Here is a 15,661-nt window from a genome sequence, read left to right as displayed (position 1 = left end):
GCATTTTCACTATACAATCAATAGAGCCCGGCCCTAATTCCAAAACCCCTGACCCAGGGGCCATAAAAATCACAATTTTCAAAGAGACACTCTTGTTCAACGTAATCATGTACTTGGTAATTTTATTTAATACACAGGAGCAGAGATAAAGATTTTTAAAGAATTAATGTATTTTCACTATATCATCAATAGAGCCCTACCCTAACTCCAGAACCCCCAAACCAGGGGCAATGACTTTCACAATTTTTAAAGAGACTTTCTTGCTCATCATAACTTTGCACTTGGTTAGTTTTTTAAATATCTCAGAGCAGAGAAGAAGATTTTCAAAGAATTTATGCATTTTCACTTTATAATCAATAAAGCCCTGTCCTAACACCACAACTGCTGAACCTGGAGCCATGAAATTCACAATTTTGGAAGAGGCATTCTTTGTCATCATAACTTTGTACTCAGTTTGTTTAATATCCATGAGCAGAGCTAACCAGGAGGAGATTTTCAAAGAAATAATGCAATTTCACTATATAACCTATATAGCCCCACCCTAGCACTAGAACCCCTACCCTGGGGCCATGAATTTCACGATTTTAGTAGAGGACTCAATACTGATTACAATCATGCCAACAGTTTGACTGCTTGATGTTCAGGATTTAAGAAGAAGATTTTTAAAGATTGCATAAATTCTAATGGGTTTGGCCCCATCCCTCAGGCCCCAGGGGGTGGGTGGGGGACAGTCTCCATGAATTTCACAATTTCTGTTCTCTTCATCCATAGATGCTATATGCCAAAATTGGTGGAAATTGGCTAAGTGGTTCCTGACGAACGCCGCAGGACAAAAAAAAGATAGAAATAGGTCACCTGTAGGATGAGAAGAATTATAAATGTATTTCAGATTTTTCACAGAATTTCTATTTTTAGTAATCAAGGCAACCATGAAACACCGTATATCAAAATAAAACTAGAACAGTCCAAACGGGACAAAATACCCCCCGCTGGGTTTTTCAGAAGTAAGTTCTTCCATAATAAAGATATGTATCAGTGACCTTGAACTTCCCCAAATGACCTTTGGTTAAGGTCATGACACACCCTTGGGTCATGGGCAATCTTTGAGTGAAATGAGAACCTACCAAGTTTATCCATAAGAAAGATATGGACCGGACACAAATTATGAAATTTTTCTACCAGTGACCTTGAACTTCTCCCAATGACCTTGGGTCAAGGTCATGACACACCATTGGGTCATGGGCAATCTTGGTGTGAAATGAGAACCTACTAAGTTTATCCATAAGAAAGATATGGACCGGACACGAATTATGAAATTTTTCTTCCAGTGACCTTGAACTTCCCCAAATGACCTTATGTCAAGGTCATGACACACCCTTGGGTCATGGGCAATCTTTGTGTGAAATGAAAATCTACCAAATTTATCCATAAGAAAGATATGGACGGGACAGGAATTTTTGAAATTTTTCTTCCAGTGACCTTGAACTTTCCCAAATGACCTTGGGTCAAGGTCATAACACATACTTGGGTCCTGGAAAATCTTTGTGTGAAATGAGAACCTACCAAGTTTATCCATAAAAGATATGTATCAAACATGATTTTTGAAATTTTTCTTCCAGTGACCTTGAACTTCCCCAAATGACCTTGGGTCAAGGTCATGACACACCCTTGGGTCATGGGCAATCTTTGTGTGAAATGAGAACATACCAAGTTTATCCATAAGAAAGATATGGACCGGACACGAATTATGAAGTTTTTCTTCCAGTGACCTTGAACTTCCCCAAATGGCCTTGGTTCAAGGTCATGACACACCCTTAGGTCATGAGCAATCTTAGTGTGGAGTAGTAGATTCTAATGTCCCTTTGTAAGAAAGATATGGACCGGACACAATTGCACAGACAGACGGACAAGGTGATTCCTATATACCCCCCTCAAACTTCGTTTGCGGGGGGTATAAAAATGTTAAACACAAACTTGTGTATCTTAGCCGGAATTAAAAATATCTTTGTTTCCCTAACCCGACCCTAAATTTTCAAGTTGGGTCGATAGGTAGGTAAACAATTTTATTTTCTGACAGCAGTTTTGAAAATACATTCTATAATTTAATGGAAAATTACCGTTTATAAATAAGAAAAGTACAAAAGAAAGCGATTTGTGAACAAAATGCTAAGTATCATTCATGTGCTGTTTAAAAGCAAAATCCATGATTAATTAATTCACAACTTTTATTTATTTTAACTTGTGAAACATCTCACGCCATTATATTTATATAAATAGAATAAAATAGACAAGATTTTCAAAAACGCAAACATACCAGACATACGAGTATATTTTTCAAACCTTCCATTAGTCTTCACAACTTATAGACAATCAATGTACTTTTTTGAGGGCCATGGGATTTGCAGTGGTTCTGGAGCATTTTGCTTTGGAGTTAAGAAGCAAGTGGCTGATTTCAAATCGCAGGTTCAAATCCCAATGAGTAACGTTGAAAACGGTCCATCGAGGGGACCATAAAAACTTATGTCCAGTGTCGCAGAAGATGCTGGCTCAAAAAAAGATCCCCCACTGCTTAATGGCAAAAAAGTGCTGAGTACGTATAAATTTGAAGTAATGGAGAAATGTTAAAATGTCGTCCTAAGAAATCTAGAAGGGATTAAAAGCAAAGAAACACCAATCTTCAAGGGCCTAATTAAAATACACTGGACATCTCAGGAAGCTGAATCATGATTTCAAAACTATTTGGAAAGAATATGTTAAAAATATTTAATTGAACCAAACCAAATCGACAACTGATAAAAATGTTATATACAATGTCATAGTCATGAAGTTTAACCACTAAATAAAGGCAAGAAGAAATTACATCTGAATTATCTTTATTAGGATGAAAATGAAGACATATTCACAACTCCCATGGTTCCATAATGAAATATAGTAAACAAAGAAACATAGAGGAAGTAGTTATTAGATCAAAACTCAAATTAAATATGAGTTGCGTCAAGCGAAAAGAGACCTTCGTGACCACATTTTCGAAAATCGACTTTTCATCGTTTCTGAAAGAGCTAGTTTTTCTGAATATATTGATACCAAACTTTTTATCATAAACCTTTTAAAGAACGAGTGCACTTATGGGCCCCGGTAAAATGTGAAAAAATAAACAATCAAATTAAGCAAATTTTTTCATCTCAAATCATGAATTGATATCTAAACCATACGATTCAACAAATTTTACCGCCGAAATCCACGAATATACAAAGAACAAAATATACAATGAGGTAGGGGTCAACCGACATTTGTGATTTTCTATAGTAAATCGAGAACGGTCACTCATTTCAAAGCTTTTGTTAACTATTAGCCTAACGTTGTGCAAACTTGTGCAAATGACAAAAGACATAATACATTTATAAAACTTGTGTGAAAGTATGAAATTTGCACACAATTAGGTTCGTACTTAAAATATTGAAAGTGTATAAAAAGTACAATTTTTTTCTATAGCAAGTGAGAGCTATTTACCTATATGACCCATGTTGAACCCACTTGTGGAATAAATTATTTAAAATACTGATATTCTACGTGAGTTCTACCCAGGTAAACATTCCTCTAAAACATATGCAGGTTTTGTTTCAGTAAGTCAAAGTCGTGCCGCTTAGAGATGTTTGTATGTATTTGTTTTTTAGAACACAGGAGGGTAAAGAGAGTTTAGTGCACATGTCGTTTCTTCATGCAAGACAATGAAACAGGTATTGAAAGCCACCTATAACACTCCTTTTTAATTTCAAATTCAATGAAACTATTATTGTAATTTTTCAAATGCAAGAGTATCAATTTCTTAGTTTCATTATTTTAGCTACAGGCAAGTACATAACTTCATTCAATATTTTTAAAAACAGGTTTGGCGCAAGAAATATCTTTCTGTTATTGCACCTGACTATGATCCACCATCAGATTGTTCAAGTGTCAATTTTTAAAGAGTCAAAATCAGCAAGCATCGAGCATTTAGTTAAAAATGTGGAAAGTGGCATAGAAACAGATTTGGTTAAAACTCATGCATAAATTTTCAGAACAAAGGGTATAATAGAAAAAAGCAAGCCAAAAATAATTTTTCGCATTGTTGCTATGGAAACCATGCGCCTATCAAATAGCGTATTTTGTACTTTATCATGACACTTGAATTTATGGTTAAACAAATATTTTTTTTTACTAGTCATTAATAAAAGCTTTTTAAATTATTATTCTATTTATCTAAAAATACTCTATTTTAACAACTGTTGATTATTGAAATTCTCTTCACCTTTTGATAAATAAAACTAGTTTTTGGAGGTTTATTTTGATTTTAAAAAACAGCAAATTTGCAGTACTCTATAAGAAATCTACAACCACATTAAAGCTTATCAACATAAAACATATATTAAACAGTATTTGTCCTAGAAGAATCAAGAAAAAAATCTGCAGGCAACTAAAGCATTTATATATGATACCTGATTTAAATCCATAATTTTCTGTCTTTTTTGCTTCAAATTACCTCCCTTTGGTATAGCTCTCTAACATAGGAGGAATAAACGGTAGTTTGCTTACCTTGTTTTCAATAACAATGTACAGAAGACTAGAAGAAAATTACAAACTTGGAGCAGTCTGAGCCTCAGTTTTGGCGTTTTCATGAGTCTTAATTACGGTTAGTGACTGAATTTTTTACAATTTACCATTACAACAGTTTCTGAAGAATGTATAACAAAAATTAACCATGCAGGAAAATATGTAACACTTGGCAAGTTTTTCTGCACATTTCAATTTAATTCTGATTGATTATATATGTTAGCATTACTTTAGTATTTTATAACTATCCCTGCGAAATGATCAAGAATAATTCTTGAACTTTTAAGAAAAGTTCATGAATTATATTCTTGTCCCGCATCTCAGATCTCCAGATTTCCGCATTATTCCGCATTTTTTCCTCATTTTAATATGGAAAAAATGTGGAAAAAAATACGGAGAGAATTAACAATACGGAAAAGCAGAAAATATATGGAAATAATCCGGAAAATAAACGGAAATAATACGGAGAATTGGACTTAGTCTATTTTTCATCTGGAAAAATATTGAACTCTTAACTTAGAATATTTTTCATCCGGAAAAAATACGGAGCTCTGGACTTAGAATTTTTTCATTAAAAACAAGATGTGTTTGTGAAACACAGTAGCACCCGGCGGCAACATTAAGTTCTAAAAAGCAATTTTTAGCAAATGGGTCTCAGTCAAGGTCACACAATCATTGTTCTTGGTGTCATTTGAAAGCACTTTATTAGTGTGGTATGCATACCAAATATTAAGTCTCTATCATCTATGGTTCAAAAGTTATGGCGAAATTCGAAAAAAACTATACTTAGCACATAGGTCACAGTCAAGGTAACAAGGTCATTGACCTTGGTGTCAGTTGAAGGTGCCTAATTAGTAGAGTATGCAAACCAAATATGAAGTCTCTATCTCTCACGGTTCAGAAGTTATGGCGAAAGTTCAAAAAAGCTATTTTTAGCATAAAGGTCACAGTCATGGTCACAAGGTCATTGACCTTGGTGTCAGTTGAAAGTGTCTAATTAGTGGAGTATGCATACCAAATATGAAGTCTCTGTTTCTCACGGTTCAGAACTTATGGCGAAGGTTAAAGTTGACAACAGACAGACAAACAGACAGACATACAGCAAAACAGACAGACAGGACAAAAACAATATGAGCCCCGAAAAAATTTGGGTGCATAAAAACTGTCTTGGAGTTAACAGCAGTTCTCTGTTTCTCCTGAATGTTATGTACAATTTGATCGGGATCGGAAGAATGTTTCAAAAAGTCGGGCTCAGTGATCAATTAATTTAAACAACAGACCGCCAAAATTTAACCTTGGCTTCCATGTTGCAACTTCTGCTCTGTCTAAAGGAGAAAGTTTGTTGACCAGACAGCCTGAGATCGTATTGCTGTATCAACCAAAAGATGCAGATACACATATTTCATATGCGGTAGGTCAGTCATATTTTTTTTAACGTGTGTCACTGTGATCAGGCGCGGATCCAGGATTTGGAGTTAGAGGGGGCGCCAAAATTAGGCAAGGGGTCTGGTGGCCGCCTTGAGGCCCCCAGTGGGTCCAGGGCAAAGCCCTGGTGGGGGCCCAGGGGGCGAAGCCCCCGGAAGCTCCTGGATTCTAGAGATTTTGAAGGGTAAAAATGAGGTCTACCAAAGCCCTGGTGAGGGCCCAGGGGGCGAAGCCCCCGGAAGCTCCTGGATTCTAGAGATTTTGAAGGGTGAAAATGAGGTCTACCAAGTAGACATATTTGATTTCCGCTAACTTTGACAATTTTAGGGGGGGCGCGCGCCGGGTGCGCCCCCCCTTAAATCCGCCACTGGTGATGATGAAAATAAATACTCTAGGCCTAGGACTGAGCTACCAGGCTACGTATTTCAGCCAATATGCCCATGATTCAAATCATTCAATCAGCTCATAGAATTTAATTATGGTTAACCACAATTAAAGGTGTTAATTTTGGGGAGTCATGGGCTGTAATCTCTAGCAATGATTTACCATACTTTTTTTTTTTTGGTAGCGTCGGTGCATGAGGAGGAGATTTCTGAAAAAGAATAAGTGGTTCTTCAACTTACTGCGATTTTAACAGACTTAAAGCTTGGTCCATGGATGGTTATGTTTGAGGTATATATATTCTTTTTTTCTTCTTTTTTATTGCTTGTTTAATTAAAAACAGTCAACTATGATTGTCATTATTATAAATATTATTTTAAACAAATTGATATAAAATTGAAGAACCCAAACTTGTGTTTATAAAAAGATTATAAAAGGACTAAAAGCAATGAATTTAAATTTTATTGATATTGCACCATTATAATTTAATTACTTTTTTTTAACTGATAGGATTTGCCAATTGAATATTCGACCGCAAGTGCTGCTGCAAGAAATTAAACATGCAGTGACCTTACAAATTACAAAGAAATCTGAAGAAAATTTTTATTGGACAGATGGTTGTAAAGCACAGACATGAGATATAAATCGAATTGTGAGAAATATGAATCAGGGATGCAGGTAGAAAATTGCAAATGTGATCCAGATTGATAAAAAATAAATGTCTAAAAAAATTTCTTGTTTTGTAAATATTCAATGCTATGTCAATTGTTATTTTTTCCCCAATATCTAATTGTGTTGAACATTTCACTCTCACTTTTGCTTAAATAGAATGAATAGATTTCCATTAATTAAATGTGAATATTAAAAAATGCCACATTTTTTCCATGATGAACTTGTGGCATAAATAAGAGTTCCAGTTTTTTCCATACATGCTCCTATTTGTTTGTCAAAGATACAAGATCCAATACATTGCTCATGAATATAATGTGTACTAATTTTTTTCATTCATTTATATTTTTTTTTCTCATAATGATTTAATAAATTGTATATAATTTTGCACATTGTTGATGGTTTTGTAAATATTTATGTATGTACATGTATTCATCATGTAGCGGTTTTAAGCCATTTTATTACCATGTGATTAGCTCCATATTTTCTCCAGATTTCCGTATTTCCGCATTTTATCAACCAAGTAAATACCTCCATATTTTGTATATATGGGAATGTGGAAATCTGGAGAGAATACGGAAAAAGAGTCCAAATACTCCCATCCACATTTTCTCCATATTTTGAATACGGAGAAAATCTGGAAATTTGAATCTACGAAAATCTGGAATGAATGCGGAAAATTAGTCCAAATACTCCCGTCTGCATTTTCTCCTTATTTTGAATATGGAAAAAATGTGGAGATCTGAGGTGCGGGGAATCAGCTCATGAATTGTTCATGAAGATCCCATGAAGTTAAAATTGGACACTCATGCCCCTGCGAAATGATATTCATGATTTTAAGAACCTTTATGAGTTGTTCATAATTGTTCATGAATGGTTCTTAAAGGATTCTTAACAGGTTCATAAAAGTTGTTCATGAATAAAATTCATGAAAACATTCATAATTAATAGTTCATGAACAAATGATGAACAAATATGAATATTGTTAATTTTCAGTTTAAAGAAAAAAACTTAATAGTTCAAGGTAATGAATGTTCATGAATTTTCATGAAGACAAAAAATGTAAAAATAATTGTCACAAACGATCACCAGAAAACACTGATTACTCCCATAATACAACTTTTGCATGCAGATGCAATTGTTGAACAAGACCCTGATTTAATTAATAACATGCTTTTGTTTTGATTTTGAAAGTATTGGATCAGAGACAAATAGGAGAACATAAGAGGTTAAAATCACTATTTTCTACTCTTCGAATCGGTAACTTAGATTCTTCAGGATAATAAAACTCTGTTATGTACTGTCTAGAAGGGAGATTGTAATTAAATTATGATCGTAATTTAAAGAACACTGCATCAATATTGACAGCATTTTTTTCTCATATTGAATTACTAATGTTTCTTCATCATTTAAAATGGCCAGCTATATTAATATTGTGCTTTAAATTATCTCATTTTTCACGACACAACTTTGTTCCACCGAATTTTCTCTATTTGTCAAACTTTTAACAAGTTGTAAGAAAATGAAACAGACTTACAGTCTAGGAAAAATTTCATAATCTTCGTAAAAACGTATCATATATTTATTGACAGCTAAAAAATCATATCTCTTGTCCGTACTATTCTTGGGTCAAACGCTTTATATTTTGATGCAGTTATCAAGTCGCTCATTTTTCTGTACATCGTGTGTAAATGATACAGCACAGGCTGCATGGTTGTGAAGTATCTATGACATGATCAACATTCGTATTTTGTAGTCTATTCTCCTATACACTTTCATAGCTCAGGGTATTCTGTTTGAGGGCGAGTGGTTCCCAAGATTTATTTGTTGTCTTCTTGATATGGAGGCGGCCATACTTGAAAATACGAAACTGTGGCTCTACAGGTATAATGTAAAAAATCCAATTCAATAAATGATATAACTTATATTAATTTTAAAAAAAATTAATTTCAGTGAAAAATAATTCAGATAGTGTTTGTTATTTTTTGTTTAACAACAATCTTGGCAATTCGAAACTATTTCTTAATTAGCTCTGCATGACACTTTTTAAAAGGCGCAAACTTTGAAACGCGCGAGACGTTGGAAAGTGAATCGGTAGAGTTGAAGGATTATTAGCGTATATCTAGTCATTCTTTGTCAACCTTTGAAGAAAATAACAGAATACGAAGAAGGAATATCCAGAGGATCAATTTACTTCATAACTGCAGATATTAATGGTGAGTTACAAAAAAAAGAGGCAATCGCTGAATCTGTGAGATATTTGTCAAGATGTTACTGTCTATTTGTAAGAGTTCAGTTATATTTTTTTTAATGATAATTTTGTCAAACTTTGTTATGAGTAAGGATCCAACCAAATTACGTAACATTTAATAATTAAAGATTGAAAAATTCATCCTGTTCACCTATAACATCTTGAACATGGCGGGCAAGGGAAACTGGCTAAACTACCGCTCGTAATGCTTTAAAATATGGCAGTGCCTATGATGCAGAATTAAATGAAACAAATATAAAAAAAAAAAAATTAAGTCTTAAGTTTTCACATTTATGAGCATTTTCAGAAAATCTTTGTTTCTGTAGGGAAAAGAGAAGAAGTTCACAGATAATGTTGATGAGTTGAGATCAGAAGATCAAAAAAACTCTGACTGCCAAAAAAAAAAATCCAGGATCTTGAAGAAAAACAAAAGAAAGGAATGAAAATATGAATCGTAATCGATCAAAGTATCCAAGTGATGAAGTTCTGAAAATTCCACAGGGAAAGCCAATAAGATTTTTTTTATTTGACCACCTCTTCTCAAAATCCTTGAAAGCCCTTTTAGCTGATGCCCTAATTGCTGAACACACTTTTCTGCCAGACAGTGAGACTTGGATTAAAAATCATTCCATTTTAGGCATACACTTTGAAATACGCTGAATAAGGAACCCACACTCCTCTTGACCAAGTAAGGTTAAGGATTCTGCAAAGAGTCGCGTTTGAATTAAATTTTTCATAATTTTACTAGGAATGAACTACATAATTTATTTTTTATCGATATCACTTATCAGAGTTGTTTACTTGAACAAAGATTTTGTTACCATGATTGGAAAACAAAAATTCTGTGAAATCTTTCAAGATGCTATTAAAATATTTTCTTTTACAGTTTTTCATTTTGCATAATTTATTACATTTTTGTTTACAAAAAGCAAGAACATTGATGAATAGTTCATGAACATTCCTAAATAACTTTTACAAATTATTCATGAATAGTTCATGAAAATGCATTGAACCTATTAATATCATTCATGAACTTTTCTTGAAAGTTCAAGAATATAATTCATGAAGTTTTCTTGAAAGTTCAAGAATTATTCTTAATCATTTTGCAGGCAATTAAAAAATCCAAGTTTGTTCATGAACAACAAATAATTCTTGAATATTCTTGAACTTGGTTTTCATGAATAAAATCCATGAAATCATGAGTGTCCAATTTTAACTTCATGGGATCTTCATGAACAATTCATGAGCTGATTCAAGAATATAATTCATGAACTTTTCTTAAAAGTTCAAGAATTATTCTTGATCATTTCGCAGGGGTGATTTCATGGATTTTATTCATGAAAACCAAGTTCAAGAATATTCAAGAATTATTTGTTGTTCATGAACAAACTTGGATTTTTTAATTGCCTGCAAAATGATCAAGAATAATTCTTGAACTTTCAAGAAAACTTCATGAATTATATTCTTGAACTTTCAAGAAAAGTTCATGAATGATATTAATAGGTTCAATGCATTTTCATGAACTATTCATGAATAATTTGTAAAAGTTATTTAGGAATGTTCATGAACTATTCATCAATGTTCTTGCTTTTTGTAAACAAAAATGTAATAAATTATGCAAAATGAAAAACTGTAAAAGAAAATATTTTAATAGCATCTTGAAAGATTTCACAGAATTTTTGTTTTCCAATCATGGTAACAAAATCTTTGTTCAAGTAAACAACTCTGATAAGTGATATCGATAAAAAATAAATTATGTAGTTCATTCCTAGTAAAATTATGAAAAATTTAATTCAAACGCGACTCTTTGCAGAATCCTTAACCTTACTTGGTCAAGAGGAGTGTGGGTTCCTTATTCAGCGTATTTCAAAGTGTATGCCTAAAATGGAATGATTTTTAATCCAAGTCTCACTGTCTGGCAGAAAAGTGTGTTCAGCAATTAGGGCATCAGCTAAAAGGGCTTTCAAGGATTTTGAGAAGAGGTGGTCAAATAAAAAAAATCTTATTGGCTTTCCCTGTGGAATTTTCAGAACTTCATCACTTGGATACTTTGATCGATTACGATTCATATTTTCATTCCTTTCTTTTGTTTTTCTTCAAGATCCTGGATTTTTTTTTTTTGGCAGTCAGAGTTTTTTTAATCTTCTGATCTCAACTCATCAACATTATCTGTGAACTTCTTCTCTTTTCCCTACAAGAACAAAGATTTTCTGAAAATGCTCATAAATGTGAAAACTTAAGACTTAATTTTTTGTTTTTTATATTTGTTTCATTTAATTCTGCATCATAGGCACTGCCATATTTTAAAGCATTACGAGCGGTAGTTTAGCCAGTTTCCCTTGCCCGCCATGTTCAAGATGTTATAGGTGAACAGGATGAATTTTTCAATCTTTAATTATTAAATGTTATGTAATTTGGTTGGATCCTTACTCATAACAAAGTTTGACAAAATTATCATTAAAAAAAATATAACTGAACTCTTACAAATAGACAGTAACATCTTGACAAATACCTCACAGATTCAGCGATTGCCTCTTTTTTTTGTAACTCACCATTAATATCTGCAGTTATGAAGTAAATTGATCCTCTGGATATTCCTTCTTCGTATTCTGTTATTTTCTTCAAAGGTTGACAAAGAATGACTAGATATACGCTAATAATCCTTCAACTCTACCGATTCACTTTCCAACGTCTCGCGCGTTTCAAAGTTTGCGCCTTTTAAAAAGTGTCATGCAGAGCTAATTAAGAAATAGTTTCGAATTGCCAAGATTGTTGTTAAACAAAAAATAACAAACACTATCTGAATTATTTTTCACTGAAATTAATTTTTTTTAAAATTAATATAAGTTATATCATTTATTGAATTGGATTTTTTACATTATACCTGTAGAGCCACAGTTTCGTATTTTCAAGTATGGCCGCCTCCATATCAAGAAGACAACAAATAAATCTTGGGAACCACTCGCCCTCAAACAGAATACCCTGAGCTATGAAAGTGTATAGGAGAATAGACTACAAAATACGAATGTTGATCATGTCATAGATACTTCACAACCATGCAGCCTGTGCTGTATCATTTACACACGATGTACAGAAAAATGAGCGACTTGATAACTGCATCAAAATATAAAGCGTTTGACCCAAGAATAGTACGGACAAGAGATATGATTTTTTAGCTGTCAATAAATATATGATACGTTTTTACGAAGATTATGAAATTTTTCCTAGACTGTAAGTCTGTTTCATTTTCTTACAACTTGTTAAAAGTTTGACAAATAGAGAAAATTCGGTGGAACAAAGTTGTGTCGTGAAAAATGAGATAATTTAAAGCACAATATTAATATAGCTGGCCATTTTAAATGATGAAGAAACATTAGTAATTCAATATGAGAAAAAAATGCTGTCAATATTGATGCAGTGTTCTTTAAATTACGATCATAATTTAATTACAATCTCCCTTCTAGACAGTACATAACAGAGTTTTATTATCCTGAAGAATCTAAGTTACCGATTCGAAGAGTAGAAAATAGTGATTTTAACCTCTTATGTTCTCCTATTTGTCTCTGATCCAATACTTTCAAAATCAAAACAAAAGCATGTTATTAATTAAATCAGGGTCTTGTTCAACAATTGCATCTGCATGCAAAAGTTGTATTATGGGAGTAATCAGTGTTTTCTGGTGATCGTTTGTGACAATTATTTTTACATTTTTTGTCTTCATGAAAATTCATGAACATTCATTACCTTGAACTATTAAGTTTTTTTCTTTAAACTGAAAATTAACAATATTCATATTTGTTCATCATTTGTTCATGAACTATTAATTATGAATGTTTTCATGAATTTTATTCATGAACAACTTTTATGAACCTGTTAAGAATCCTTTAAGAACCATTCATGAACAATTATGAACAACTCATAAAGGTTCTTAAAATCATGAATATCATTTCGCAGGGGTAAAAAGAAAAGATTATGCATGGCCTGAGGAACCAAGAGAAGGGGGTATGCCCCTTCCCCCCCCCCTTCCCGATAATATTGCCGATATTAAACTATAATATGATAAAATTAAATTCGCCAACTTAGATTGTTTCTGCGGGCCTAACGTGAAAAAGTTGGTCATGATCAGTTACATATTAACTGTATCCCAAATTATAAAGTTTAAATTGAATTTAGTTTAATTTTGATTTGTTGTATTCACAGCATGTGTGTAACCAAGTCACTCACCAGCTATAATGATTATAACTTGATTGATGGTCGGGTAAATACAAATTCTGTATATAGTAATAGATATCTTTATTTACCATTTAAAATAATACCTGCTTTTTACATAAAAAATTATGAAGTTATGAAAATCAACACTATTATGAAATTTCTTTATTTACCATTTAAGATACCTGCTTTTTACATAAAAAATTATGAATTTATGAAAATCAACACTATATGAAATATTTGTAAAATGAAATGACTTTTGTTATGGCGTCGTAAAAAAAGAAAAAGGGACAGGGAGTTAACTCTGTACTTAATATATTTTAGTTTAGGAAAGGGGATTACCTTGGAAGTATTGTGATACAGACAAGTATATAATGTAGTGGACTAGTGGTAACTGAATTGTATATATACCACAGTAAATAATAAATTAAAAAAAAAGATTTTTGCTGTTGTCATCCAGTGTTTACTTATGAAAGAAAATTCATATTCAGCTAACATTTTCACCGGTACCTGACTGAACTAATTTAAGTCAACTAGGTTCAAATAATAAGCATCATTAGAATTACAGCATATAAATTTTTGAAAAGAATTTCTATACTCTATTTTTTCTTGGGGGGGGGGGGGGGGAGGGGGTTATTGGAAATAAATGAAAACCACAATTTAGAGTTTTGACAAAACCTACAACCAATTGACCTTTTTATTACAAGTTTATGAATTTAAAGAATATCTAAAATCAATACCGTCTCAACTTTGTGTTGTATACTTCTGTTTTTAGAATGAAATTCGCCACTTTGAAGCCAAACTCGGAAAGAAGCAGAAACAGAATTGGATGAGCTGATATAGAATTAGACAGGAAAAACGTGTAAATAATACATTTAGTAAAAACGTTAACTTTTTAAAATAAAATGATAAACTAAATCATTGAGATCTCTTGGAATTTAATTGATTCCAATAAACATGCTTTGCATTCGTCATCATTGCTCAAGCTCAACTAGAAATGGTTCTTAGTAAGTATCTGAAGGCAAAGCTGTTTAATATTATTACATTTTAATTTTATCACTTTTTCAGATTATCATTATGAGAATACATCATTACAGTACAGACCATTGATGCTGGAAGTGAGTGGATAGTGTTACCGGAGACTCAGGGATCCAGAAAATAGATCCATAAATTGTACAGTGTATTCATGAAAGTGGATCAAATAAAAATGTTCAATCCAAAAGTAACATTCTTTGTCTGTTAGCATTTTTTTATTGATGTAAATCTAACAAGCTAATTCAGAGAATTTGTGTCCCCCGCTTAGGGAAAAAGTAAACCATGCGCATTTCGGGGCGGGGGTGGGGGGTAGGGGGTCGGATCCCCCTAATTGAATTTGTAGAATTTTTAAATGTATACATGTATACTGAAGCAAATAAAATATGTCAATATTGATATAATGATTTGATTATGTGTATAGAAGATTCTTTTTATGTGGATTATTTATCACAACGTAATGATGATTTAATGAGTTTGTACAAGCTAGACCTCATAATTTTTTTCATTTCACATGCTGAACACTATCATTTAGTTAAAAAAAGAATTTCGCATGTGAAGCGGGAGACATACCACTGTGCCACGGAACTGCTGTAAAATTTCGACAATTATATGCAAATATGAAGTCACATACATGTATATATTCACGTTTGATATCGTCAAAAATTTACACAAAACATGGTGTCTAATTCAACCTTTATTAAACAGTTCTGGTAGAAGTGATAGGAATATAAATTCTGCCGAGAACCTGTTTTATACGCAATAACTCTCCTCATGCCCCTGTGCTAAAAATAGCGACATGTAATACTATAAATACTAATAAAACAAACTGGACAGGGCACTTTGAGACAGGTCCTAGGAAGTTTTGGTATAAAATACATTGCATAAGCTCAAAATCTTCTTGAAATATCGCCCGGAAATGATAGTGTTATACACAGAGAGAATGTATAAATTTACGACCTTTAACTTTGACCTTTTGACCTCAAAATCAATAGGGGTCTTCTTTAGGCCACAAGGAGTTGTTATGTAAAATTTCATTGCAATAGTTCAAATGGTTCTAGAGATACTTTGTGGAAAGGAAAGTGTTATAACAGACAGAATTTG

The 15,661-nt window shown here is 32.7% G+C and overlaps 2 long non-coding RNA genes across 3 annotated transcripts; both read left to right on the top strand.

The window, feature by feature from the left end:
- The first annotated feature begins 4,553 nt into the window (after positions 1 to 4,553).
- LOC134260237 (uncharacterized) lies at positions 4,554 to 14,841 on the top strand. The gene is made up of 3 exons (XR_009990499.1): positions 4,554 to 4,669; positions 14,301 to 14,387; positions 14,594 to 14,841. It is a non-coding gene; the product is annotated as an uncharacterized LOC134260237 (long non-coding RNA).
- LOC134260225 (uncharacterized) lies at positions 5,465 to 7,093 on the top strand. Of its 2 annotated transcripts, none has more exons than XR_009990494.1 (3): positions 5,465 to 6,001; positions 6,584 to 6,680; positions 6,907 to 7,093. It is a non-coding gene; the product is annotated as an uncharacterized LOC134260225 (long non-coding RNA). The 2 variants fall into 2 exon arrangements; XR_009990497.1 differs by having other exon boundaries at positions 5,465 to 6,005.
- Positions 14,842 to 15,661: the final 820 nt, after the last annotated feature.

The sequence above is a fragment of the Saccostrea cucullata genome, unplaced genomic scaffold (assembly GCF_032062105.1).
Source record: "Saccostrea cucullata isolate Sc308-1 unplaced genomic scaffold, CSIRO_AGI_Scuc_v1 ctg1545, whole genome shotgun sequence".
NCBI lineage: Eukaryota > Metazoa > Mollusca > Bivalvia > Ostreida > Ostreidae > Saccostrea > Saccostrea cuccullata.
This window is presented reverse-complemented; position numbering and strand designations above follow the sequence as displayed.